Raw genomic sequence first — 26,330 nt, forward strand, 5'->3', positions numbered from 1 at the left:
GGTGATCTGCCTCACCTTTGAAATGCTTGCCTTTCTTTCGACATTGATGGTTGGTCGGAAGAAATCGATGATGGCCCAGGTACACATTCTTCCTATATTTGTCCAGGTATATACTTTTAGTGTCATCTAAACAGTGCGTGCATGCGTGGTATCCTTTGTTTGTCTGTCCTGAAAGGTTACTGAGAGTGGGCCAATCATTAATGGTCACGAACAGCAACGCCTTAAGGTTAAATTCCTCCCGTCTGTGCTCATCCCACATACGTACACCGTTTCCATTCCACAGCTGTAAAAGTTCTTCAACTAATGACCTTAGGTACACATCAATTTCGTCGCCGGGTTGCTTAGGGCCTTGGATGAGAACTGGCATCATAATGAACTTCCGCTTCATGCACATCCAAGGAGGAAGGTTATACATACATAGAGTCACGGGCCAGGTGCTGTGATTGCTGCTCTGCTCCCCGAAAGGATTAATGCCATCCGCGCTTAAAGCAAACCATACATTCCTTGGGTCCTTTGCAAACTCATCCCAGTACTTTCTCTCGATTTTTCTCCACTGCGACCCGTCAGCGGGTGCTCTTAACTTCCCATATTTCTTTCGGTTCTCACTGTGCCATCGCATCAACTTGGCATGCTCTTTGTTTCTGAACAGACGTTTCAACCGTGGTATTATAGGAGCATACCATATCACCTTCGCAGGAACCCTCTTCCTGGGGGGCTCGCCGTCAACATCACCAGGGTCATCTCATCTGATCTTATACCGCAATGCACCGCATACCGGGCATGCGTTCAGATCCTTGTATGCACTGCGGTAGAGGATGCAGTCATTAGGGCATGCATGTATCTTCTCCACCTCCAATCCTAGAGGGCATACGACCTTCTTTGTTGCGTATGTACTGTCGGGCAATTCGTTATCCTTTGGAAGCTTCTTCTTTAATATTTTCAGTAGCTTCTCAAATCCTTTGTCAGCCACAGCATTCTTTGCCTTCCACTGCAGCAATTCTAGTACGGTACCGAGCTTTGTGTTGCCATCTTCGCAATTGGGGTATAACCCTTTTTTGTGATCCTCTAACATGCGATCGAACTTCAGCTTCTCCTTTTGACTTTCGCATTGCGTCCTTGCATCGACAATGACCCGGCGGAGATCATCATCATCGGGCACATCGTCTGGTTCCTCTTGATCTTCAGCAGCTTCACCCGTTGCAGCATCATTGGGCACATCGTCTGGTTCCTCTTGATCTTCACCAGCTCCCCCATTGCAGCATCACCGTATTCAGGGGGCACATAGTTGTCATCGTACTCTTCTTCTTCGCCGTCTTCCATCATAACCCCTATTTCTCCGTGCCTCGTCCAAACATTATAGTGTGGCATGAAACCCTTGTAAAGCAGGTGGGAGTGAAGGATTTTCCGGTTAGAGTAATACCTCGTATTCCCACATTCAGTGCATGGACAACGCATAAAACCATTCTGCTTGTTTGCTTCAGCCGCATCGAGAAACTCATGCACGCCCTTAATGTACTCGCAGGTGTGTCTGTCACCGTACATCCATTGCCGGTTCATCTGCGTGCATTATATATACTTAAGTGTCCAAATTAATAGAAGTTCATCATCACATTAAAACCAAAGTGCATACATAGTTCTCATCTAACAACATATAGCTCTCCAGAGCATCTAATTAATTAAACCATACATTGAAACTATGTAGAACATTTTAGTGCGAAAACAAATGCGATCATAATTGCAACCAAGGTAACAATTGATCCAACGGCATAATGATACCAAGCCTCGGTATGAATGGCATATTTTCTAATCTTTCTAATCTTCAAGCGCATTGCATCCATCTTGATCTTGTGATCATCGACGACATCCGCAACATGCAACTCCAATATCATCTTCTCCTCCTCAATTTTTTTTATTTTTTCCTTCAACAAATTGTTTTCTTCTTCAACTAAATTTAACCTCTCGATAATAGGATCGGTTGGCATTTCTGAATCACATACATCCTACATAAATAAAATCTATGTCACGTTGGTCGGCATAATTTTCATAAACAATAAATGAACCAATAGTTATAAAGATAATATATATACCACATCCGAATCATAGACAGGACGAGGGCCGACGGGGGCGGATACCGAAACCATCGCACTATATAAGATGCAATAATAAAAGTAAGAAAATAATACAAGTATCTATGTAAACATACAAGTAAGAATATTTTTCCTTTTCAGAAAGAAGATAAGAACAAGAGGCTCACCACGGTGGTGCCGGCGATGAGCTCGGCGCGGGTGATCGACGGCGGTGAAGACGGGGACGGGGCGTGACGGACCGCTAAACCTAGACAAATATTATGGAAAATGGAGCTTGGAGGTCGAGCTTGGAGAGGAGAAAGCTTAAGTAATGTGGCTCGGGCATTCCATCGAACACCTTGTGTGCATAGGAGGTGAGCTAGAGCACCACCAAGCCCTCTCCCCCTTGGCCAGAGAAAAACAGAGCACTGGGGTGCTCTGCTCGCGAGCGAGGGGTATATATAGGCACCTCATTGGTCCCGGTTGGTGACATGAGCCGGGACTAAAGGGGAGCCTTTGGTCCCGGTTCAAGCCACCAACCGGGACCAATGGTGGTGGGCCAGGAGCGAGGCCCATTGGTCCCGGTTCATCCCACCAACCGGGACCAAAAGGTCCAGATGAACCGGGACCAATGGCCCACGTGGCCCGGCTGCCCCCCCGGGCTCACGAACCGGGACCAATGCCCATATTGGTCCCGGTTCTGGACTGAACCGGGACTAATGGGCTGACCCGGCCTGGACCAATGCCCTGTTTTCTACTAGTGACTAGAAGATCTAGTGCTAAAGAATTTTTTGCCATACCATTCACACTTCATTTGCTTTATGGTAGCAATGCACAAAAGGGACTTTTGCAAAGTTCATAACAAAGTGCTTAATCTTCATGATGGTCGCCACATCCAGGCCAACATCTGCATCATGTCGTTGCACAAAATCCATGGCAAAGGTAGGTGCCCCTCCACAACGGATGCAAAATAGATGTTTGTTTGGAGTTAGCTATTTTCTTTTATTTGAAAACCCCATCATATATTAATTAACTTAAAACATTCATGCAATCACTCATTACGAAATTTGCCACGCAGTGTGTAACAGTATAAAAAAGTATACCATCAGACCTATTATCAAAACTGAACGTTGCAATCTCGTGAGCCACCATATTAGCCCTCCTGCTAATCTTGAAGATCTTTATACCCGCCAACAGCTTAGAGGCATTCAACGCCTCCTCCTTTAGGTCCATCAGAGTTGACCTGTCAACACCCTCTCTTTCAAACACAGAAGCCACAAAAGAACAACCAGTTTCCAAAATGATGGGCTTGTCAAGAGTGATACCAATATACAGACCGGAGTTAGCTTTTTTTCATCAAAGCTGCTCCAAAAAGCTTAAACAAACGGAGCCTAACACACCTGGTGGACAATCACAGTCAAGCCATGTTATGTGGACTTTATTAATTCAAAGTCGGATGATGCTTGCATCTACGTTCTAAAAGAAAATCACACTCCGGTCATTGGGAAATTTTTTCATAAGGCCAAAATCTATGATGTTATGTGGGCTTTATTAATTTGAAGACATACACTCATATGGCCACTATGGCAACCGCCATCCGAACACAATTGCTTTTTCCTGATGGATGTGGAGAAATGTTCCAACAACCACCAAGAAGATGTGGCATGTTTGAGGGAATACGGGGAAAAACAGAAAGCACATGGTACCAATCCCCAAATGTATCTAATAGCAATGCTCCAACCAAAAAGATGGTCAAGAGACTCATTATGTATACAAAGTAGGCACTTTTTCTCCCCCACACATCCCCTTTGAAGGAGCACATCTCAGGTCAAAATATTCCCAATGAGTGCTAGCTAGCAGAAGGTTTTAATAAAGGGTAAATTGAGCTTCCATAGGTGCCTTTTTGGAGACACGGGATGTACACCACACAATTGCAAGTAAAATATTTCACAGAAAAAAGTCCTTTTCCTCCGTGGAATCCACACACACACCACCAATTCTAGGAAAAACAACAAGAATATGATTCTCAAGGAGGAGCAAATTATTCAACCTTCGATATATAGCTAGCACACTAGTGATCGACATGGCTCGATCGGATGGTCACGCGCGCCAGCATAGATTGTTCCTTCCTTCCTGTTCAAAAAAAGTGTTTCGCCGCTTTATCTATTTTAGTATCCAGGTTCCCCTCCTCCACCTCCACCACTGCAACCACGACGCGTTTCTTTCTCCTCCGGCCTTCGACTGTCGCCGGCGCCGGCAGATTCGGGCTGCAGACCGACTGACTCCTCGTGGGTGAGCGGCCACGCCCACTCTGGATCGACTAACCGATTCAGAGCGTTGTTTGCTTATGAATCGACTGACTCATCCACAGCGTTGTTTGCTTGTGAATCGACCCAGGAATTAGGAGGTCCAAGATCGCGGGTGAATCCGGAGTGATCGATGAACAGGACGCCGGCTATGCGGATCCAGCGCCGTGGGATGTTCTAGTGGCGCCACCGATCGATTGCAATCCGGAGGAGATGGATAGGGTGACCAATTTCTTCGGGGCGCGGCGGGACACGACGACGACAACGACGACGACGAGCCTCTCTGAGTCCTGCGGCAACCTATACAAGTTCCTTTTGCCCAGGTTCTGGCGTCCTGTGAGTCAACCGGATGATTGTGATGGTGCCTTCACTAACGCAACCTCAGAGCGACGTCTTCATGATCCTGAGAGGGCACTGGTCGTGATGTATGGCGATCGACATCTATACTACCTAATGCTGTTCCATTTTCGATTTCGGATGATGGTCCTTCTCCCCCCGCCAACACAGCCTCGACGCCGATCGATGGTGGTGCAGCACCGGCAGCAGCACTAGCACGCTCTCCGGATCCTCTTGCTCCCAGTACCCTGGAGACCATACAGGGACCTCCACGCCACCTGGATGGTGATACATATTCGATTTCGGATGATGGTTCTTCTCCCTCCGCAAACACAACCTCGACGCCGATCGATGGTGGTGCAGCACCGGCCCCAACACGAGCACGCTCTCCGGATCCTCATGCTCCCAGTACCCTGGAGACCATGCTACAGGATGAGAGCTCAAGGCCGCACCACATACCGCTGCAAGAGTTAAAGGAGATCACGGATAACTTCTCCATCGAGCGGGAACTTGGCCAAGGTGGTTTCAGCGTCGTATATAAGGTAAATCATTTAAGATTATCTGACTGTACTTCTCTTGTCTCAAACCCATCTTTGTCTGTCTATCTGTAACTACACTCGATCCGAAAACTTGAACAGGGAATGCTGTGGAATGGGGAAACTATCGCCGTGAAGAGGATCGCATCGTCACTAATTCCAGGCCTGCAGAAGCAGTTCGAGCGTGAGGTGTACCATCTTATGGTGCTGAAGCACCCAAATATAGTGCGGTGCGTAGGCTACTGCTACGAAACACATAATGCATGTTTGGAGTACAACGGGAAATATGTTTTCGCAGAGACAGCAGAGAGGTTACTTTGCTTGGAGTATATGCCCAAGGGAAGTCTCAACAAGTATCTGTCAGGTTGGTTCCAGATTTCATTTTCATTTTAGATTCTAGTTTCCCCAATTTTCTAGAAACCTTAACTGTTAAAAAACTGTATTTTATACACATACTATCATATAGAGAAAAAGAATCATAGATTTTGTCTGTCTTAGAATGATCCTCTTATGTCTGCAAATGCAGATGAATCTTCTGGACTTGATTGGAGCACACGCTACAATATAATCGAGGGAGTTTGCTATGGCTTATGTCATCTTCACGAGCAAATGGATTTGCCTATTCTTCACCTTGATCTAAAACCTTCCAACATATTGCTCGATGATGGTATGCTCCCAAAAATTTCAGACTTTGGTCTGTCAAGGCTACTTGATCAAAAAAGAACTATCTGCACTTCATCTCGCGACGGAACATTGTAAGTTAATTCCACTTTTAATACCATACATTCTAGTATGCATAAGAACTATCTGTTTTCAGTATGGTCACTTCCAACACTTCGAAATTGTATTCATGCTATGATTCAGTGGTTACATGGCGCCAGAATTTTTGAATGGAGGTACAATTACACCAAAATCAGATATATTCAGTTTGGGTGTAATAATCTTGGAGGTAGTAACTGGACACAGGGACTACCCGGACGTTACTAGAACTACTTCAGATGAATTTATCGAGCTTGTAAGGAAATTCTTTCTCAAGTTTCCAAATGGACCTCTTTGCATTTTACCAAGAGGCCTCCGGTAGTGAAGGTTATCAGTATGCTTCAAGGATTGGAAAGTATTGACTATAGCATTTTGGAATGAAGCGACGTCAAGTATGATCAGTTGCTAGCGCTTTTATTCTCTTGTTAGCATTGTACTCCAGCATCTTTCTGGGTATCTAGTACGTATCTGACAACCTTGCATTGATATGTGCCACAGTGAGCCGCTGCATCGACACTTGTAAGAGTGGGTGGACCGATGCTGTTGATGACCTGACGCTGATTTGCAGCACGGTGAGCCGGTGCGTCAACTCCTAGCCATCCACAGATCATGGCTGGGGGCATTGGAGACCGGCATCGACCTGTCTGCGGCTGGCAGCCTCAAGGAGCCTTCCCCGGCCCTGTCGTTTTAGCACACGCTACTCGCCTTCCTCAATGCATGTGAACAGGAGTGTCGACTAGCTCAACTTTCTGCTGCATGCTAGTGTTGGTCCGGATGTGTTTCCATTTCCTAGATGGTCTGAACAATTGCCAAGAAGGAAGCTACTTGCAGCAGTCCAACATGATCTGGCATACAGTTTTTCCATTATAAGGAGGCTTAGATGGAGTAAGCAAGGAGCGAAATAGACGGAAACTTTTCCAAAGTAGACAGATAATCAGAGATTGCATGGTCGCAAGACAATTTCATCACAAATCATATAGAGATACGATTCTCAGCACCCGGGTGCCCCTACACCCTCTACGAACAATAAATTCAAAACAAATTCAAAGAAAATCACAGCTGACAAGAACACTCAAACACACAAGTTTTCGTGATACTTGGTCTGAAACTAGCATGGCTCGAGAGAAAAGCTGATAAGCGCAACAAGAGATGATGACATCCAACTTGTAATAACACAAAAATTGTCTGGATTAGGTATTAAAAAGCATCTTGCAACATTAGAGACTTGTTTAGACTAAGATGTTTTTGCCAACATATAGACACTGCCGACAACATTGATGTAGTGCGACAAACTCAGTGACAACTGACAACTGCAGCAGCCCTTCTTCACCTGCGGAAAACAAATGCGCTAATCTGTTACTAACATGATACAAATATAGATAAAACCTAATAGTAGCACCTAGTGGTATGTAACAGTGTATGAACAAGACATGTTTATAAACTCATGATCAGCCGAGCAACATAAAGAGCTACATAACACCCCCTAAAAAAGAGCTATATCATATTACTGGCTATATCTCCTCGGAAAGTCAGAATAACAATGACAATCAGCCTTTTCACACAAATTGTTCGTTGGTGGACTAGCATGATGGGACAGCTGTTTGCAATAACAAGATGGGCTACTAAAACAAAGGAAAATCCGGGCACAACATTTGGATCATTTGCATTCCATTTATGATCCGAAAGAGGGTTCATTTTTTTACTTAGCATTACCACCATTTTTAATTGTTTGTCTGTGTTATTATTAGCATTGTACGAATCCTATAGACGAATGGATGGTAGTTTGAGGGTGCATGTTACCCATCACTGGCTGCCATTTATTTTCCAAAGAGAAGAAAACATATCCAGAAGATTTTCTTACCCGTCGAACTATTTCAGCACATTAGCATATCAAATCAGACCGCCATCCTATACATTATGCAAAATTTCAGCTCCATCACATGCACCATCAATGGATGTGCCTAAAAGCATAAGACAGACATTTAATAAAACTCCAAGAAAATGACAAATGGATGTGCGAAGGCAACAGTGAGTTTGTTACAAAGATGAATTGACAAATATAAGTAAAACATAGCACTACTGTATTCATGAAACAGATAAAACCACATATGTTGCTTTTTGCAAGAAATATATTCTTTATAACAGTATATATAGCTAGCTCATACCTAAGAATTTAGCATGTAAGAAAGAAAGATATGGCATATAATTTATCTCATGTACATCAATCCCTCCTCAACTAGTGAAAAACAAAACATGCTAAAACTCATAAACACTAGAAACAAATGTGATCTTAGGTATTCATATTAAATAAATGGAGCCTGATTAGAGAAAACAAATGCAAAAAAAGGTGTATTACTGTCTTACGTATGTGCTAGTAACATGTTGAATGAGTTAACAATCTGACATTTGACTTCAGAATATTACTCTTCTAATATTTGTTTTTTTACCTCCCATGGATGAAGACAACTACATTGAATGATAACACAAAGGGATGTAAGCTTGTGTATCTAGCCAACGAATAGTGAAGAGTGAAGACGACTATATTCAATGATAACATATACTAAACAATACGGCTATAAGTTCGTCTATCTAGCAAAGGACAATTGTAACCAAGTTTAAGTTGTTAGTGCACACTTAAGAATCGCAACGAAGGTATTCGATCAACCATGTACATAACACAAGAATATTATTAGGTTACTCTTACAATATGAGGATTAAGAATGAAGAATCACCTGGTAGATAGAAACTCTTTAAAGAATGATAGTAACTATACCTACAGTCTTGACAAAGTTTCATAGACTGCATTGAATTTAGTTGAACCATATAGATAATGTCGTCTACAGATAAAAGTATTCCATCAGTATCCTCAATGCATCCCACTATATGTCCCTCATATGCCCTCTTTCCTTCAATCTGAGGAGGGAGCCCAAGAATGTTATGCATATCCATGATCTTCAACATCTCCCATGTGGCAACACCATGGCAATTGACATTCATCTGCCACATTTGCAAGCGAGGATAAGACAATATGGCCATGCCAACAACACCATCCTCGGCCTCGATGATCCAATGGCTGCCATGGCGGAAAACATTTGTAACGGGAGGCCCATTGATCACAGTTAGGCTATGCTCATCCAAATCATACTCAAGTATGTGATCGCTTATATAATTCTCTAACCAGTAAAGTGCATTACCAACAAGCGACCCAAAAACACGAAAACCCTCGTGATCGCATGAAACGATTATTGAGATGTTATTGCTCCATTTAGCAGTCTCGGAGGAGTAAACACATGCCATTATGCGATAAGGCTCTACGTGTTCGGAGATCAACACCACCTTGAAGGGGTTCGAGTGACATCTTCCGTGCACGTGGTTACGGTCGCTGGCAGTGCAGAGCACAGCGGCGTTGACGCAGTAATTTCTGTTTTTGATGTCTGGCGGAAAGGGAAGGTGGCGAGCAGCTCTGGTGATGAGGTTTGTCACTATAACCTCATCCCCCAGCTGGTCCGTGTGAAGGAGGCGACCGTGGCGGCAATCGAGCAACTCATGGGTTCGGACGTTGCCGAGGTGAGTAGCGATACGGTCGGGACGGTCCAGGGCGGGTGTGAACTCGATAGAATCGGAGATGATCGTGAAGAAACCGAGAAGGGGGCGGCTTCCTGTGGTGTGCACAGAACCAGCGGTGGAACTTGGGGTCCGTGGCGGCGCATCGCCACTGCTTGCAGACGGCGGAGGCCCGGAAGAGCGAGGAGGGCTCCTGAGGCAGACGGAGGAGGATCTCTCTCAGGAGATCGTCGTCTTCAAGCGGCGTGGCCCGGAAGCTGCCGCGACGAGAGAGGACCGCTCCGGATCTCTCCTCACTCGCCTGGACATGGGGACGGAGGCGCGCGCTGCAGCTGCGGGCCATTCCGGCGACACCCTTCATCGCCGCTGCCGCCGGCAAGACCTAGCTTGCGGTGACACGGGAGGCAATAGCGAGAAGGAGCAGCGGCCTGGGTTTTGTTCGCTCCCATTGTTGTTGGGCCCTGACTGACAAAGTACTCCCTCCGTTCCTAAATATTTGTCTTTTTAGACATTTCAAATGACTACTATATACGGATGTATGTAGACATATTTTAGAGTGTAGATTCACTCATTTTGCTCCGTATGTAGTCACTTGTTGAAATGCCTAGAAAGACAAGTATTTAGGAACGGAGGGAGTAGTACGTATTGGCTATTGGGCCGCCGTTCACTCGTTTTGCTCGGGTCGACTGCTGCTGCATCCGCGCATACGATTGGGTTTCACCAGTTTCGTTAGAGCTACTTTTTCCCCTCCTGTTAGGGTTTTTGGTCCTCTCGTCGCCGGCGGCGACTAGAGAAACATCCATCCTGGTTTTTCTCCAGCTACCTTCGGGATCTCTTCTCTGGCAGAACGAAGGGCGGCGGGGTGCTGCTACCCGGTCTTGACAGCCGTGAAGGATCTAGGGCTTTGGCAGATTGGTTTTCTCCCTGTCTAGGGCAGGGGCCGTTTTCGTCCTGTTCATAGCCATGGCGAATAGCAGTAACTAGAGAATGCCCCGCGCGTTGCTGCGGGAATCTCTGGCTATATATTTCAGTGATTTGATTGCATGATGCTTCCATCATTGAATTAATAATATATGAACTAAAGCTAAAAATAAATATTATATATTTTATTTGATTATTGTGTAGTTAAAAAATATTTGAATATAAGTGGCATAACGTAATGGAAGTTTTTTCATGCATGTTGAGTGGACTTTGTATGAGGTGACATGTGTGGTGTGGTGAAAGGTGTGCATGAGCTCAACTAATAATGGAAAACTGAGAACTGAGCGTGGCAAGGCGCGGGAGTTCGCAGCCAGCCCACCAGTGTTCAAGTCTCGGCTTGAACATTTGGTGCTCACATATTTTTCTTCTATAAAAAAATGCCAACAGGCTAGTCTAGCCCGGGTTGGTCTTGTTTTATTAATAAGGCATTTCACAACCTTTAGGAAGTAAATAAATTAAATAATTATCTAATCTACTACCTCCGTTTCAGTTTACAAGTCTTGCACGTATACATAGGTTGCCAATTTTATTACCCTAATATAACCTATATAACACAAAAATTATACCTTTTAAAAGTAGAAACTCCGAAGTTTATGTTGGTATATTTTTTGTAATATATGACTTGTGTTAGGTTGGTCAAATTGACGACTAGGGGTACACGCACGCCCTGTAAACAGAGAGAGAGAGGTAGTACTACATATGTCTAGTGACAAAATAAAACATGTTGGTATGGTTTGCGTGGGCTGAAAAAAATGTTAGTGTATGGTGAAGTGGTATGCTTGCATGTTGAGAGAATTAGTGATAATGGAATAAGGTTGGCATGGGCTGAAAAATATTATTAGTGGATGCTGATGTGGCACACTTGGTGAGGTGGATGACTTGCATGTCCAGAGAATTAGAAGTAGTGGGGATCAACTATTTAGGTATTATAGATACCTCTGCATCAGGCAAGGGGAAAGAAAAGATTGAGAATATGATGAAGGAGTTGGCTCTAGAAGAGGGCGATCTGGATGATGTGATCTTTGATGAAGAAGACGAGCCTGCGGAGGAGGACCTCCATTGGATGATCCTGGCCCGCGTTCATATGGACAAAGATTTCAATAACTATTGGTTCTTCCGCACCATGCGTGCAGCGTGGGATTTAGCCAGAGAGGTTAAAATTAAAACCCTGGAGGATAACTTGTTCATCATGAAGTTTGATTGCCTTGGCGACTGGGAGACAGTGACGCAGGGCGGTCCGTGGCACTACAGGGGTAACCCCGTGATCATAGCTCCGTATGATGGATTCACCAAACCATCGACTGTTGAGCTGTTCATGTTTGATGTTTGGGCTCGGATCATTGATCTCCCACCAGCTTATCATGGCAAGGTCAAAGCCTTGGCCTCAAAGCTCGGAGAATTTGTTCATTCAGAACCCCCTTCATTAGATTTTGGGGGGAATTTCTTCAGGGTCAGAGTTAAGCTTGATGTTCGTAACCCTCTGAAGAAGGCAACCTCCATCATTCGTGCAGGGGAATGCGAGATCTTTGCTGTAAGGTATGAAAGGCTCCCGGATTGGTGTCAAGTATGTGGCATGATGGGTCATCAGCTCAAGGAACACGACAACGGATTCCACCCTCCATCGGCCCTAGTTTACAGGAACATGTGTGCACCGGAGATGACCAGCTGGGCGACCAAGAGGCGAAACAACTGGAAGCAACAGCCAAAGAGTTCAGCGACAACAACATCAGGGGGCGATCTTGCTACAGAGGATGATAAGCAGGAGGAGATAGAAGCTGATATGGAAGACACGGATGCAAACCGCAAGCGCTCATCTGATGAGGTTTTGGGACATTCCAACTCAAAAGCAGTACCGGGTCTTGAGTTGGCCCTGGTTGAAAAGAACAAAGGTGGAGCGGTGGTGGTGCCACTCAGCCCTCCACAACCAAAACAGGACCCGAAGAGGTCCAAGCTGACGCAGGGTGACTGAGGAGAATGTCAGTGCTGGAGGGAAGAAGGCCCATGCTGGCCTGAAGATTAATGATGCAAGATCGGCGGCCTCCTCGGTGGAGGACCATCGGGCACAATGAATCTCCTATGTTGGAACTGTCGTGGGATTGGCAACACCCCGATAGTTCAAGAGCTGCGGGAACTCACAATAAAGTATGCCCCTAGAGTACGTTGCATTGTCGAAACTCAGATTAGTGGAGTTAGGGCAGAAAGTCTAGCAAGTACGATAGGATATGATAATTCTTTTGCTGTTGATTCCTCCAGTATGAGTGGAGGTTTGGCCATCTTTTGGAACAATGAAATAAAGATTGAGATTTTTGGTTACTCGCGTTACCATATTGATGTAAAAGTGAGTGATCTTGGGGGTGATGCATGGAGATTATCTTGCTTCTATGGAGAGGCCTAGACTCACTTGCGCTAGCTATCACACATGGGACACAATGAAGAATTTATCAACTCTCCGTAACATTCCATGGGTCTGTATTGGAGACTTCAATGAAGTTTTGAGGCATGATGAACACGATGGAATTGGTACTAGGAGCCAACCACAAATACAAGGGTTCAGAGATGCAGTTGACATTTGTGGGCTTGTAGACCTTGGGTACAAGGGAACAAGATGGACGTACGAGAAAAAAGTTACTGGTGGAACATATACTTGAGTACGTTTGGACAGGCTCTTGGCTTGGTAGGATGGTGTGAACCGTGAACAATTCCCCGATGCAGTGGTCCAACACCTCACGGTAGCCACATCATACCATACCCCACTACTGCTGCAGCTATCAGGTGTACCAAGTAGGAGGGGGGAGAAATTTTTTCGTTAAGAGGTAATGTGGGACATACATGTAGAATTAAAACCTACTGTCCGATCTTCCTGGGAGCTGAATGGCCCGAGTCTGACGGCAAGTGGGGTTCGTGCGAAGCTTGCAGCTCTTGCAAATAATTTGGGTGATTGGTCGAAGGCAACGTTTGGCAGTGTTCGGGGTGAAATCAAGAGCTTAAAGAAGGAATTGGAGAGGTTGCGCAGTGGCGTCCAGCGAACAGCCCCTTCTAGTGCAGAAATAAAAATCAATGGTCGTCTGATTGAGTTATACATGCGCGAGGAGATAATGTGGCGCCAACGTTCTCGATTGCAATGGTTATCAGAAGGTGACCAGAACACGCATTTCTTCCATCTTCGAGCATCCATGAGAAGGAGGAAAAATCTAATCAAGGAATTACAGTGGGCAGATGGCCAACTTACGGACGATGAATGATGGGTGCTGGGGTTACAAGAGGTGCTCCAACATGTACCGACCAAGGTCGCGCCAGAGATGAATGATGTTTTAATGGCTCCCTATGATGACAAGGAGGTGAAAAAGGCACTTCTTCAGATGTTTCACACTAAGGCACCAGTCCCCGATGGTTTCCCCACACACTTTTTTCAGCGGCACTGGGATATATGTGGAGAGGCAGTGACTAAGGCGGTGTTGAGCATTGTCCGTGGCGAGGAGAGCCCGGAATGCTTGAATGACACAATGTTGGTTTTAATCCCTAAGGTATCAAACCCTACACTTTTGACACTGTTTAGACCTATTAGCCTCTGTAATGTCTTTTATAAGATTGCCTCAAAGGTGCTAGCTAATCGTCTCAAAGTGATTCTTCCTGACATCATATCAGAAGAACAGTCAGCCTTTGTCCCAGCCAGGCTTATCACAGATAACATAATATCTGCATATGAGTGTCTTCATTTTATCAAAAGAAATAGATCAAAGAATAATAGCTATTGTGCACTCAAGTTGGACATGATGGAGGCATACGACAGAGTTGAATGGGGCTATCTTAAGGCAATCATGGAGAAGCTGGGTTTTGCTGCACCATTGGTTAATGTTATTATGAATATGGTGAGCTCAGTTTCGTTCTCAGTTATGTTCAACGGTGTTAAATCGGAGGAGTTCAGACTCACACGAGCTATTTGACAGGGAGATCCAATCTCTCCATATCTCTTCTTGTTGGCAGCAGAGGGCCTTTCGTGCCTTTTAAAATCTCAAAACCAGTCATCCTAGCTCAGCGGCATCAAGGTGGCCCCATCGGCTCCATCGGTGAACCACCTTTTATTCGCGGATGATGGCCTGCTGTTTTTCAGGGCGAGTATAAATGGAGCAGAAGCGGTATCAAACCTACTGGATACATATTGCATGGCTTCGGGCCAAAGAGTTAACAGAGAGACGTCATCTATCTTTTTCAGCAAGGGAACACCGGAGATAGTACGTAATGCTGTCAAGGGTTTCTTGCATGTTCCTGATGAGTCCTTGAGTGACAGGTATTTGGGGATGCCGACGGATGTGGGGCACTCAAAGAAGGGTACTTTCAAATATTTGAGTGACCGTGTGTAGGACAAAGTTCAAGGTTTGATGAGCAAATGTTTATCATCAGGAGGCAAAGAGGTGCTTATTAAATCCGTCGCCCAGGCGATCCCGGTTTTCTCGATGTCTTGTTTCAAATTGCCGAGAGGTTTGTGTGATCATATCAAGTCCATCATTCGCAAATTCTGGTGGGGATGCAAGCAAGGACAGCGGAAATCAGCTTGGGTCTCATGGGATATTATGACTAGGCCAAAACAATTGGGTGGGCTTGGTTTCAGGGATCTCGAATTGTTCAATTTGGCACTGCTGGCGAGGCAAGCTTGGCGTATTCTGCAAGAACCAGCTACTTTGAGTGCTCAAATCCTTAAAGCTTCGTATTTTCCGGACAAATCAATTCTGGAGGCGGAATTGGGATCTCGGCCCTCTCAAATTTGGCGTGCAATCATTGAAGGCCGGGATGTGCTCAAACAGAGGCTTATCCAGCGAATTGGAAATGGCAGAACCACAGACATTTGGAACGATAATTGGATACCGAAGGAAACTATCCCGAGGCCGATAACTTCATTGGTTGCGGCTCCTCCTAGGAGGGTCTCGGAGCTACTACAGCCTGCGGCTGCAGCCTGGAATGTGGGTCTCGTCCGTTTAGTGTTTCTTCCTTTCGACGCTGATGCAATTCTTAAGATACCAGTGTGCACAAGAAATTTTTGGACGATTTTTGGGCTTGGTACCCGGATAGCAAAGGAAGATTTTCTGTTAGCTCTGCGTACAATTTTTTGGTTAAAACAAAACTGGAAAAGAGAAGAGTGGCTTGAGGGCAGAAGCGGATCATCTAGCAATGACAGGGAAGGAAAATCATGTTGAATAAACCCCAAGTTTGAAGGTTTAGGCTAGTGTCCATTTACTTTCTTCAGTTTCGACAGTTTAGTCAGTTTCGTCAGGTAGGTTCAGGCAGCGAGATTAGCTCGTTTCTGTTAGCGTTTTGATCGAGTCCTGCGCCCCCTCCTGATCGCTCGTGGGATGGCACGAGCACCACGATCGGTGGTGGCGCAATGCAAGGGGCCACGACCCCGTTTTCCTTGTTAGTTCAGAAATAAAAGGAGGAGACGAAGACCAGAAAAGTTGCAAGTTTTACGCAGCAACAAACCTCCCTGTTCTTCCTATTCTCGTTGTTCTTCAGAGAAAGAGAGAGAGATCGAGGTGAGGTGAGGGAGATAGGCTAGAATTTGCCAACAATTGGTATCAGAGCCGGTTCCTGATCGAGGGGAATGGCGGGCCCTGACGACTCCAGCGGCAGCAAGTCGCCGGCCACTCCGCGGGCAAAGGTCTCCGATGGCAACGAGCTTGCTGTGGCCGAGAGACCCACGGCGCGGATGGCGCGCGACATCGGCGGTGCGGCATGGCCGCAGCTGACCCGATCCAACTACACCGACTGGGCCGTCCTGATGCAGGTCATGATGGAGGGTCGGTACCTCTGGGACGCCGTCCAGATAGGCACCGCCGAGCGCAGCGAGGATCGTTTGGCGCTCGAGGCGATCCTTCGCGGCATGCCGCCTGAGATGGGGCCCACGCTCGCCGCCAAGGCGACGGCGAAGGAGGCGTGGGACTCTCTGAAAACGATGCGGCTCGGTGTGGCACGGGTGCGGGAGGCCAAACTCGCGACCCTGGCCAAGCAGTACGGCGACATCAAGTTCGCCGACGGCGAATCGGTGGACGAGTTCGCCATGCGCCTCACGACGATGGCGGCACAAATGGCGCAACTAGGTGAGACAATTCCTGAGAAAAGAATTGTTCGTAAATTCCTGTCGGTAGTGCCCAAGCAGTTGTCGCAGATCGCTCTGTCGATCGAGACTCTGGTGGATCTCGACACACTCTCCGTCGAGGAACTCACCGGAAGGCTCAAGGCGGCGGAGGAGCGTCACGAGCTGCAGCAGGCCATAGATGGGATGGGGCGGCTTCTCATGACAGAGGAGCAGTGGAACGCCCGCCTCAAGACCGGCGATCAGAATGCCGGCGGCTCTGGGTCCGGCTCATCGCAGGGCCGACACCAGAGAGGTCGTGGCCGCGGTCGCGGCGGCAGCGGCGGACGCGGCCGGGGCGCCAGTTCTGGCAAGGGCAATGCTGGCAACGACGACGATCGCGACCGGTGCCACTACTGCAACATCCCGGGACACTGGAAGCGCGACTGTCGCAAGAAGAAGTGCGATGAGGACGCCAAGGCTCTCCTCGCGCAAGGGAATGGCGGTGACGACGCCGACCCGACACACCTCCTCATGGCGCAGGTGTGCGAGCTGTCCGTGGACGTCGGCGACAACGGCGATCGTGTCGAGCTGCATGAAGAGCGCGTCGAAGCTCACCTCGGCCTAGCCACGGACGAGCACACCGGCGTGTGGTTCCTGGACACGGGCGCCAGCAATCACATGTCCGGCGAGGAGGGCTCCTTCAGCGAGCTGGACCGCCGCGTTTCCGGCACGGTCAAGTTTGGCGATGGATCAGTTGTCAACATCAAGGGGCGCGGGAGCGTGCTCTTCACCGACCACTCCGGCGAGCACCGCGTGCTGAGAGGGGTGTACTACATCCCGCGTCTCCGGAGCAGCATCATTAGTGTGGGGCAGCTGGATCAGGTCGGGTGCAGATCGGAGATCGAGCATGGCGTCTTCACCTTCTCCGACCCGCAGCGGCGCATCATCGCAAGGGTACGGCGGGCAGGCAATCGCTTGTACCCATACACGCTCCAGCTCGCGCGCCCTGTCTGTCTGGCTGCATGATGCGCCACAGACGAGGCGTGGAAGTGGCTTGCCAGGTTCGGGCACCTCAACTTCCAGGCTCTTCGCAAGCTAGCTCAGCAAGGGCTGGTCCGAGGCATGCCCGCCATCGACCACGTCGACCAGGTGTGCGACGGGTGCCTCGCCGGCAAGCAGAGTCGAAACTCTTTTCCCGCGGAGGCAAACTTCAGAGCTCAGGACACTCTGGAGCTGGTCCATGGCGATTTGTGCGGACCAATCACGCCCGCAACCGTTGGAGGGCGCCGCTACTTCCTCCTCCTCGTCGACGACATGTCCAGGTACATGTGGGTAACTGTGCTCAGGTCCAAGGACGAGGCGGCCGGCGCGATCGTGCGCTTTCATGCGCGGGTGGAGACGGAGACAGGGCGCAAGCTGCGTGCCCTGCGGACGGACCGCGGCGGCGAGTTCACGTCCGTCGACTTCACCGACTACTGCACGGAGTGCGGCGTACAGCGGCAGCTCACAGCGCCGTACTCGCCGCAGCAGAACGGCGTTGTGGAGCGGCGCAACCAAACCGTGGTGGCCATGGCTAGGAGCATGATGAAGGCCACGGCCATGCCCGGAGAATTCTGGGGGGAGGCCGTCACCACCGCTGTGTTCGTTCTGAACAGATCGCCGACGCGCTCAGTGGTCGGCATGACGCCGTATGAGGCGTGGCACGGCGAGCGTCCAGCAGTGCACTTCCTCCGCACGTTCGGCTGTGTGGTGCACGTGAAGACGGTGAAGCCGCACTAGAGCAAGCTCGACGATCGGTCCACACCGATGGTGTTCGTCGGGTACGAGGAAGGAGGCAAAGCTTATCGAGCGTACAACCCATCATCCAAGCGTGTCCATGTCACCAGGGATGCTGTCTTCGATGAGGCCGCTCGTTGGAACTGGGCGGACACCGCCCATGGAGCTCAGACGGAGCAGAGTGAGTTTTTCACCATTCAGTACCCTGTCTACAAGGTGCAGATTACTCACAACGGCGGCGAGGAGAGACCGGAGCCGCAAACGCCGTCGACGCCGCAGGCCCCAACTGACATTGATGCCCAGTCAGCAGCCGGGTCCGGCCACGGCGGCGCGCACGCCCTCGACGGCCGACAGCAGTCAGGCGGCCTCCTCTGCAGAGAGCACTCCTTCAGCGATCACCACTCCAGTGGGCGTGGAGTTTGTCTCTCCGCCCTCAGGGACCCCTGTGCTCGATGCGCACGACCTCGCCCGCGCTACACACCGCTTCCGCCGCGTCGCCGATCTCTTCGACGAGCCTGGAAGCCCAGAGCAGCACTCTGAGAAGCTGCTGATCGCCTCTGCTGAAGAACCGAACACCTTCAGAGAAGCGGAGCGGGATCCTAGCTAGCGGCGGGCGATGCTTGAGGAGATGGGGTCCATCGAGGAGAACGGAACGTGGGAGCTGGCGGAACTTCCCGCCGGCCACCACGCCATCGGCGTCAAATGGGTTTTTTGCGTGAAGAGGGACGCCGTCGGGAACATCGTCAGGCACAAGGCCCGGCTCGTCGCGAAAGGTTTCACACAGCGGCAGGGGATCGACTTCGACGAGGTCTTCGCTCCAGTGGCTCGACTGGAGTCAGTGCGCATTCTGCTCGCACTCGCCGCGCACGAGGGGTGGGCGATCCATCACATGGACGTAAAGTCGGCGTTCCTCAACGGCAACCTGGCGGAAGAGGTGTACGTCCAGCAGACGCCGGGGTTCGTCGCCGCTGGCCAGGAGCACAAGGTGCTTCGACTGCGGAAGGCGCTGTACGGCCTGCATCAGGCCCCGAGAGCTTGGAACGCCAAGCTCGACGCGACTCTTGTCGCCATGGGCTTCCGCCGCTGCAACTCCGAGCACGCCGTCTACGCACGTGGGTCAGGCCACGAGCTCCTTCTTCTGGGGGTGTACGTGGACGACCTGGTGATCGCTGGAGCAGACACGCGGGAGATCGACAACTTCAAGACGGAGATGAAGGGCACGTTCAAGATGAGTGATCTCGGGCTGCTCTCCTACTACCTTGGCATCGAGGTGCGGCAGGAAGCTGGCGGGGTGATCATCGCTCAGAGCGCGTACGCCGACAAGATCGTGGAGAGGGCTGGACTGACGGGCTGCAACCCAAGTCCAACTCCCATGGAAGCGCGCCTGAAGTTGAGCAAGGGCAGCACGGCGGCTCCGACCGACGCAACAGATACAGGAGCTTGGTGGGGACGCTGCGCTACCTCACGCACACAAGGCCGGACATCACCTATGCTGTCGGGTATGTGAGCAGATTCATGGAGGCACCCACTGTCGAACACCTGACGGCGGTGAAGCACATCATCAGATATGTCGCGGGAACATGCAGCCTAGGCTGCCACTTCCCTCGGCGAGGAGCTGGAGGAGCCAGTCTCTTCGGTTACAACGACAGCGACATGGCCGGTGACATCGACGACCGCAAGAGGACGACCGGGGCACTGTTCTTCATTGGAGAAAGCCCCGTCATATGGTTGTCGCAGAAGCAGAAAGTGGTGGCCCTTTCATCTTGCGAGGCGGAGTTCATAGCGGCCACCACTGCCGCTTGTTAGGGGGTGTGGGCGGCCAGGTTACTTGCGGAGATCACCGGCGACAAGCTGCAGGTACCCACACTCCTGGTGGACAACAAGTCCGCCATTGCACTCTGCAAAAACCCCGTCCTTCACGACAGGAGCAAGCACATCGACTTGCGTTACCACTTCATCAGAGAGTGCGTGGAGGAAGAGAAAATGGAGGTTGATTACATCAGAACTGAAGAACAGCTGGCTGACATTCTGACGAAGCCTTTGGGACGGATCAGATTCATTCAGCTGCGGGAAAAGATTGGGATGAAGAAAATAATGTAGGCAGACTAGGGTTTAGGGGGTGATTGTTGAATAAACCCCAAGTCTGAAGGTTTAGGCTAGTGTCGATTTACTTTCTTCAGTTTCGACAGTTTAGTCAGTTTCGTCAGGTAGGTTCAGGCAGCGAGATTAGCTCGTTTCTGTTAGCGTTTTGATCGAGTCCTGCGCCCCCTCCTGATCGCTCGTGGGATGGCACGAGCACCACGATCGGTGGTGGCGCAATGCAAGGAGCCACGACCCCGTTTTCCTTGTTAGTTCAGAAATAAAAGGAGGAGAAGAAGACCAGAAAAGCTGCAAGTTTTACGCAGCAACAAACCTCCCTGTTCTTCCTGTTCTCGTTGTTCTTCAGAGAAAGAGAGAGAGATCGAGGCGAGGTGAGGGAGATAGGCTAGAATTTGCCAACAAATCATGGACCCGGCTCTGGAAACTATCTATTCTATCCAAGGTGAGGGTTTTCATATGGAGATTGGCTCGTCATTCTTTGCCGATGATTGATGTGCTGCAGAAGCGAAATATGGCGACTCAGAATACTTGTCCTCTCTGCGGAGGGGGAGATTCATGGCGACACGCCCTGCTATCTTGCACAATGTCTAGATGCATTGGGCTCTCTCAGAGGAAACACTAGTGGCAAACATGACAGCAAATGAGGAACCAAGTGCAAAAAACTGGATTTTTGACCTGTATGATACACTCGATCATGCTAGCTTCACAAGGATGGTGGTCACTTTATGGTCAGTCTGGTACATACGCCGTAAAGCAATTTATGAGTCGATATTCCAAAGTCCACATTATACCATCTCCTTTGTGAATAATAATATTGGTGAACTTGATCAGCTAGCAAATTTGGCACTCCGGCCGGTCGCGCCAAGGGCAACACCGACGGAAGCCCGGCGGTGGCTACCCCCGGAAGCTCATCAGGTTAAGGTGAATGTCGATGGAGCAGTGGCAAGACACAGATGTGGTGGGGCTGTTGCGGCAATCTGCCGAGATGCAAAGGGTCTATACTTGGGATCCTCGGCGGTAGTTTATCATGGGATAATTGACCCAGTGATTTTGGAAACATATGCTTGCAGAGAAGCTCTATTTCTTGCAGATGATCTTGTGATTCAGAAGTTTGTTGTGGCCTCGGACTGTCTGCGGTCGTGAAGGACATCTCTAGTGGGGCAGGTGGCCCTCATGGAGCTATAGTACATGAAATCATGCAGCGTAGTACTAGTTTTACTAATTGTACTTTTATTCACGAGCATAGGAACTTTAATTTCGAGGCTCATAATCTCCCCAAGTTTGCTTGTAATTTAGGTGTAGCTAGACATGTTTGGTTGGGCATCCCCCATGACCCTAACCGTGTACCTATGAACATCTTGTTGAATCAATAAAGTGGCGAGAATTCTCAAAAAAAAAAAACAGTTTCTTTAGAAACCCCTCAAAAACAAAAATCAGTTTCATCAGAATGGAGATAAGTTGCATATTACAAGTTTCAGTTTCGTCAACACATGAATGAATACTCGTATAGAAGTAGGTCGATGAAAGAAAACATCGGATGCTCTTAGACAGATGTTAATTCCAGTTAAGTTGGAATGGACAACTTGCGAAGTCAATGCTAATTGTGGTCCGATAATTGTCTGATATACAGGGAAGTGAGGCGCGAGCAGGTGTTAGCCCGGTCGCTTCGTTCACCGACCGATTTGCCGAGACATTTTTTTAAAAAGATCTAGCAAATTACATCCAGATATCCGGCGGCACAAGTGGCGATGTCGACGGCGGCGTGGAGGTCGGTTTGGCAGCGGCCGGCGTCTCTTTCAGACCTAGGGCGCGTTCCTAAGATTTCTGGCGCCTGCTCCTCCCGACCTCCGTCAGCGCAGCCGACGTCTCCAACCGTTTCGTCATCTCGAGAACTCCGTGAGAGTCGGCAGGATGTTGGCAGAAGCAGGCAGCATGGAAACGTCGGTGCGAGCCAGCCAGATCCTTCTTTTCCGGCCGGTTGGGTCGTCAGGCGCGCCAGTTATGCAGTACAGCCAACCAGCAGCAGGCCACGAAGCAGCACCTGTACCTGGTACTTGATGACCAAACATGAGCTATTCAGCATCCATAAACTGGGCATAGACAACGACCAACTGGAAGCTGCACAGGATCCATGGCCTTATCCGCAGCGCTTCTCCGAGCCACCCGTCCTCCGCATAGGGCCTCCAACAATCGGAAATGGCGCGCAGTTTGCCGCCCTCGGCACCCACATCATCGGCACATGTCCCTCCATAAACGAGCCAATGAGCTTGTGTGGCACCCTCACCTTTGACACCAAGACCGCCAAGTTAAGTGCGTCGAGGATTGTGCCGAGAGGCGTGGCTAACTGATACTCCCTCCGTCCGGTGAAGAGTGTACATCTAGGTTTAAAATTTGTCCACAAAAGAGTGTACGTACTTCTATCTTCCTAATGCACTTTAAAGTAAGAAAAAATACTTCTCTCTCATCACACGGTAATCAAGACCAATAACAATCTACACATGGTCTTCTTAATTTCTATATGCACCTAGCTCATTGAAGGGTGGATAATTAAAGAGGAGAGAGATAGTGGCTTGCATCTTTCCAATGCATCTTTTACTTAAGTTCATAATTTGTCCTAAAAATTTTAGATGTACACTCTTCACGAGACGGAGGGAGTATGACACAGCCATAGCCGTCGGGAATAGACTCTATGTGTTTGAATCAGTCATGAACAAGAATGTATTCCTCCATGGAGCCTTACACTGCCTCGTTGCAAATCCAAATGACGACGACGATGACCGGACTTGGTTACCCTTGTCCAGTTCTTCGAACTTCTCCTGGATTTGGCCCGACCAGGCCTGGGCCCGACAACCCTCCCGAGGTTCCGTTTGATCCTTCTTGCACCGTTGCACATGCGGTGCACCCGTGGGCGGGCACCATGTTGGTGTCTACTTCTAGGCATGCGGGTTCCGGTACATTTTCCTATGATAGTGGCCAGTGGGAGCGCCTTGGTGATTGGTTGCTTCCATTCAAAGGGCATGCTCACTACGATCATGACCTGGCCGCATGGGTCGGGTTCCACCGCCAATCTTCTGGCATAGGTGATCGTAATGATGGATACCTTTGTGCCTGGCGCGTCGACATGTCTAGCTCGGAGCCCCCCAAGTGGGAAATAGCCAAGGAGAAGCTTTTTCTCGAGCACCCTCACTGGATACATGTGGATGCGAAGCTCGTTTACACGGGTGAGCGCAGCAAGTACAGCCTCGTGGAGCGCCTCCTACGTGACGGAACGGACGAGCTGATGCATGTGCTCTGCCTGACCACTTTCATCGTCACGTATGGCGAGGAAGGGGAGCTCAGGACCATGACTGACAAACCTCCTCGCTACTACAAGGCCCCCAGCTATCGTACTCATTTTGATATGCAAGCCTTATAGATGTAGTGCATGCTCAAGCTCTTCCTCGATCATCTACACAGCTTACTTTTCATGTTTTCTGCTATTTACATTTGTTTGGGTGTTGTAGACTCTTAGTAATAATAATAATAATAATAATAATAATAATAATAATAATAATAATAGCTATGGGAAATATGATTTTTAGTAGACGGTGGAAAGGTTGCTCCTTTTGGAGTATATATGCCGGAAAGAAACCTTGATAAGTATCTATTAGGTTGTTTCTCAGTTTCATCCTCGTTTGATATCATAGTTTGTTAAGTCACCATGTGGCAGAACTGCGTTAAATGTCACATCTGAAATTGTCTCGTTTATTTCTCTTTATATATTTTGAATTTCGATCTGAATTTTCAGGGGATGTCGACACATGTGTTGTGAACATCCATGGTTTTTTTTAACAATTTTTTGACTTATTTAAACTTAAATTTTGCAAGTTGATAGCATGGTAGCATGTAAGGACTAGTGTCACCTTATACTTTCCCTTGCCATGCGCGTGCAGCGAGCGAGTGATCACACGAGACGTGCGTGCAGTGCGGTGCGGAGGGACGGCCAACTCTCCGTTGTGGCGTTTCGCCGGATTAATTCTTCCTTTTGTTTGCGACCTACTTTTTGTTTTCAGCGGAACTCCAACGCTAATTCTCCGTTGTCGCGTGTAGCGGTGTTCCCTTCTGCTTTAATTCTTCTGCCAGTTAGAAAGAGAGTTCCTGTGTAAATCGACCGCAAACTCCAAAGATAGTGAAGTTGATGGTTGCGTTTGCTACCGATGTGAGTGGAGAATCCAGTCAAATGTGCATACTAATGCGTGGATGACAAGACACCGTGTACTGGCCGGAGCACCGCGCTTTCCGCTGCATACTAATACCCTGTGCTGCTTCCTTCTTTTCTTGTTCCTCTTTCTTCCTCTCTGCTGTCACACGAGGGTGTCGATCGGACCCTCTCCGCCACTGCCACCGAGCACTGATAGTCTTCTCCGGCTTCAATCGACCCGCCCTATCGTACTAGGACTTTGGATTCATCATCTCATAGGTACCAAACCTGTTGCTGGCTCCGTTATAATTTGTTCCCACTGGTCTAATCCAAGGTCTGTTGCCCCATGTATCCAGTTTGGTGCTGATTTGTTTGCTGCCTGCATGCCTAGCAGGGCTCTTGTTATCTGTGTTGGTAAATTGCTCGGTCTGCAGTAGAGGCAATGGGGACATGTAAGTTGATCATAACGGTCGAACTTGCTCGTGGCCTGATTCCCAGGGATGGTCATGATTCTCCCAGCGCCTACGTCGAGCTTTGCTTTGATGGCCAACGGATCCGCACAACTATCAAGGAGGAAGATCGGAACCCAGCATGGAATGAGAGCTTCTGGTTCGACATGTCGCCAGATCCATCTAATATTCATGACCTCGTTCTTCAAGCTAGTGTGTATAACACCAACGAACCAATCCAAGGTCGCGGAAATTATTTTCTTGGCATGGTCACACGAAATGTGGCCTCATTCCACCGCTTCTATGAACCCACACATAGACGACAAGCAGCCCTTTATCCACTGGAAAGGCGGCGTGGGATGCCCATGGTTGGTGTGAGAGGGGAATTGCTTCTGAACGGATATATCCTTGATGAGAGCCCCATCAGAGCTCCCATCCCGTCTTCAGCACCAGTGAGCTTATGTGTGGAGGTCATAAATGCTACTAACCTCAAGCCAGTGGACTACCCGGTCGTTGTTACTAAAACATCTTCAAATGACTTTATCGACCTTGTAAGACTTTTTATTCACATTTCAAAAGGCATGTCTTTGTTTCATAGTTATGATGTTGTGTTTTACCCTTTGCGCAAGAACATTCTAGATGGTTGTTCTGATTCTGCAGACTCTTAGAACATGGAGAAATGCGTTACAGAGATCACTGGGGTATGGATCCCTAGAAACATACTACGAACAAATAAAGAGATGCATCCAAATAGGTCCAATGTGCGTGAACCCTAACCTCTCCAAGAGGCTTCCGATAATGAAGGTTATCCGTATGCTCCAAGGATCGGAAAGTATCAGCTGTGACAGTAGCAATGAGACAACAACATAGTTGCAGGATAGGTATGACTTACTATTATATTTCTTTGTAAGGTCTTTTGTGAATAATTAATAAAGTGGCTTCATGCATCGCCCAGATGCAGAGGCCGGGGGTCTACCTCCTTTTCTAAAGAAAAGGTATGACTAACTTAATTGTAATGCACATTATCACAACCCTTGAGAAGTACAAGACCTAACTATACCTTAAACATTTGTATCTCGTAGCTGAGAACCCTTTGCATTTATATGCAGTGTGGCGAGCCGCTGGATAACCCTTGTAAGAGACCATGCATGGGCAGGCATTATCTCGATCGGCTTCTACACGAATATTCTCGATTGTGTAGTATGAT

General features: G+C 48.5%; 1 long non-coding RNA gene and 1 pseudogene across 1 annotated transcript; both read left to right on the forward strand.

Moving 5' to 3' along the window:
* The first annotated feature begins 6,306 nt into the window (after window positions 1-6,306).
* LOC125534571 lies at window positions 6,307-6,833 on the forward strand. Its single transcript, XR_007294512.1, has 2 exons — window positions 6,307-6,395; window positions 6,502-6,833. It is a non-coding gene; the product is annotated as an uncharacterized LOC125534571 (long non-coding RNA).
* An 18,194-nt stretch (window positions 6,834-25,027) lies between these two features.
* LOC125534570 lies at window positions 25,028-26,119 on the forward strand (annotated as a pseudogene).
* Window positions 26,120-26,330: the final 211 nt, after the last annotated feature.

This window comes from Triticum urartu, chromosome 2 (assembly GCF_003073215.2).
Source record: "Triticum urartu cultivar G1812 chromosome 2, Tu2.1, whole genome shotgun sequence".
Classification (NCBI taxonomy): Eukaryota; Viridiplantae; Streptophyta; class Magnoliopsida; order Poales; family Poaceae; genus Triticum; species Triticum urartu.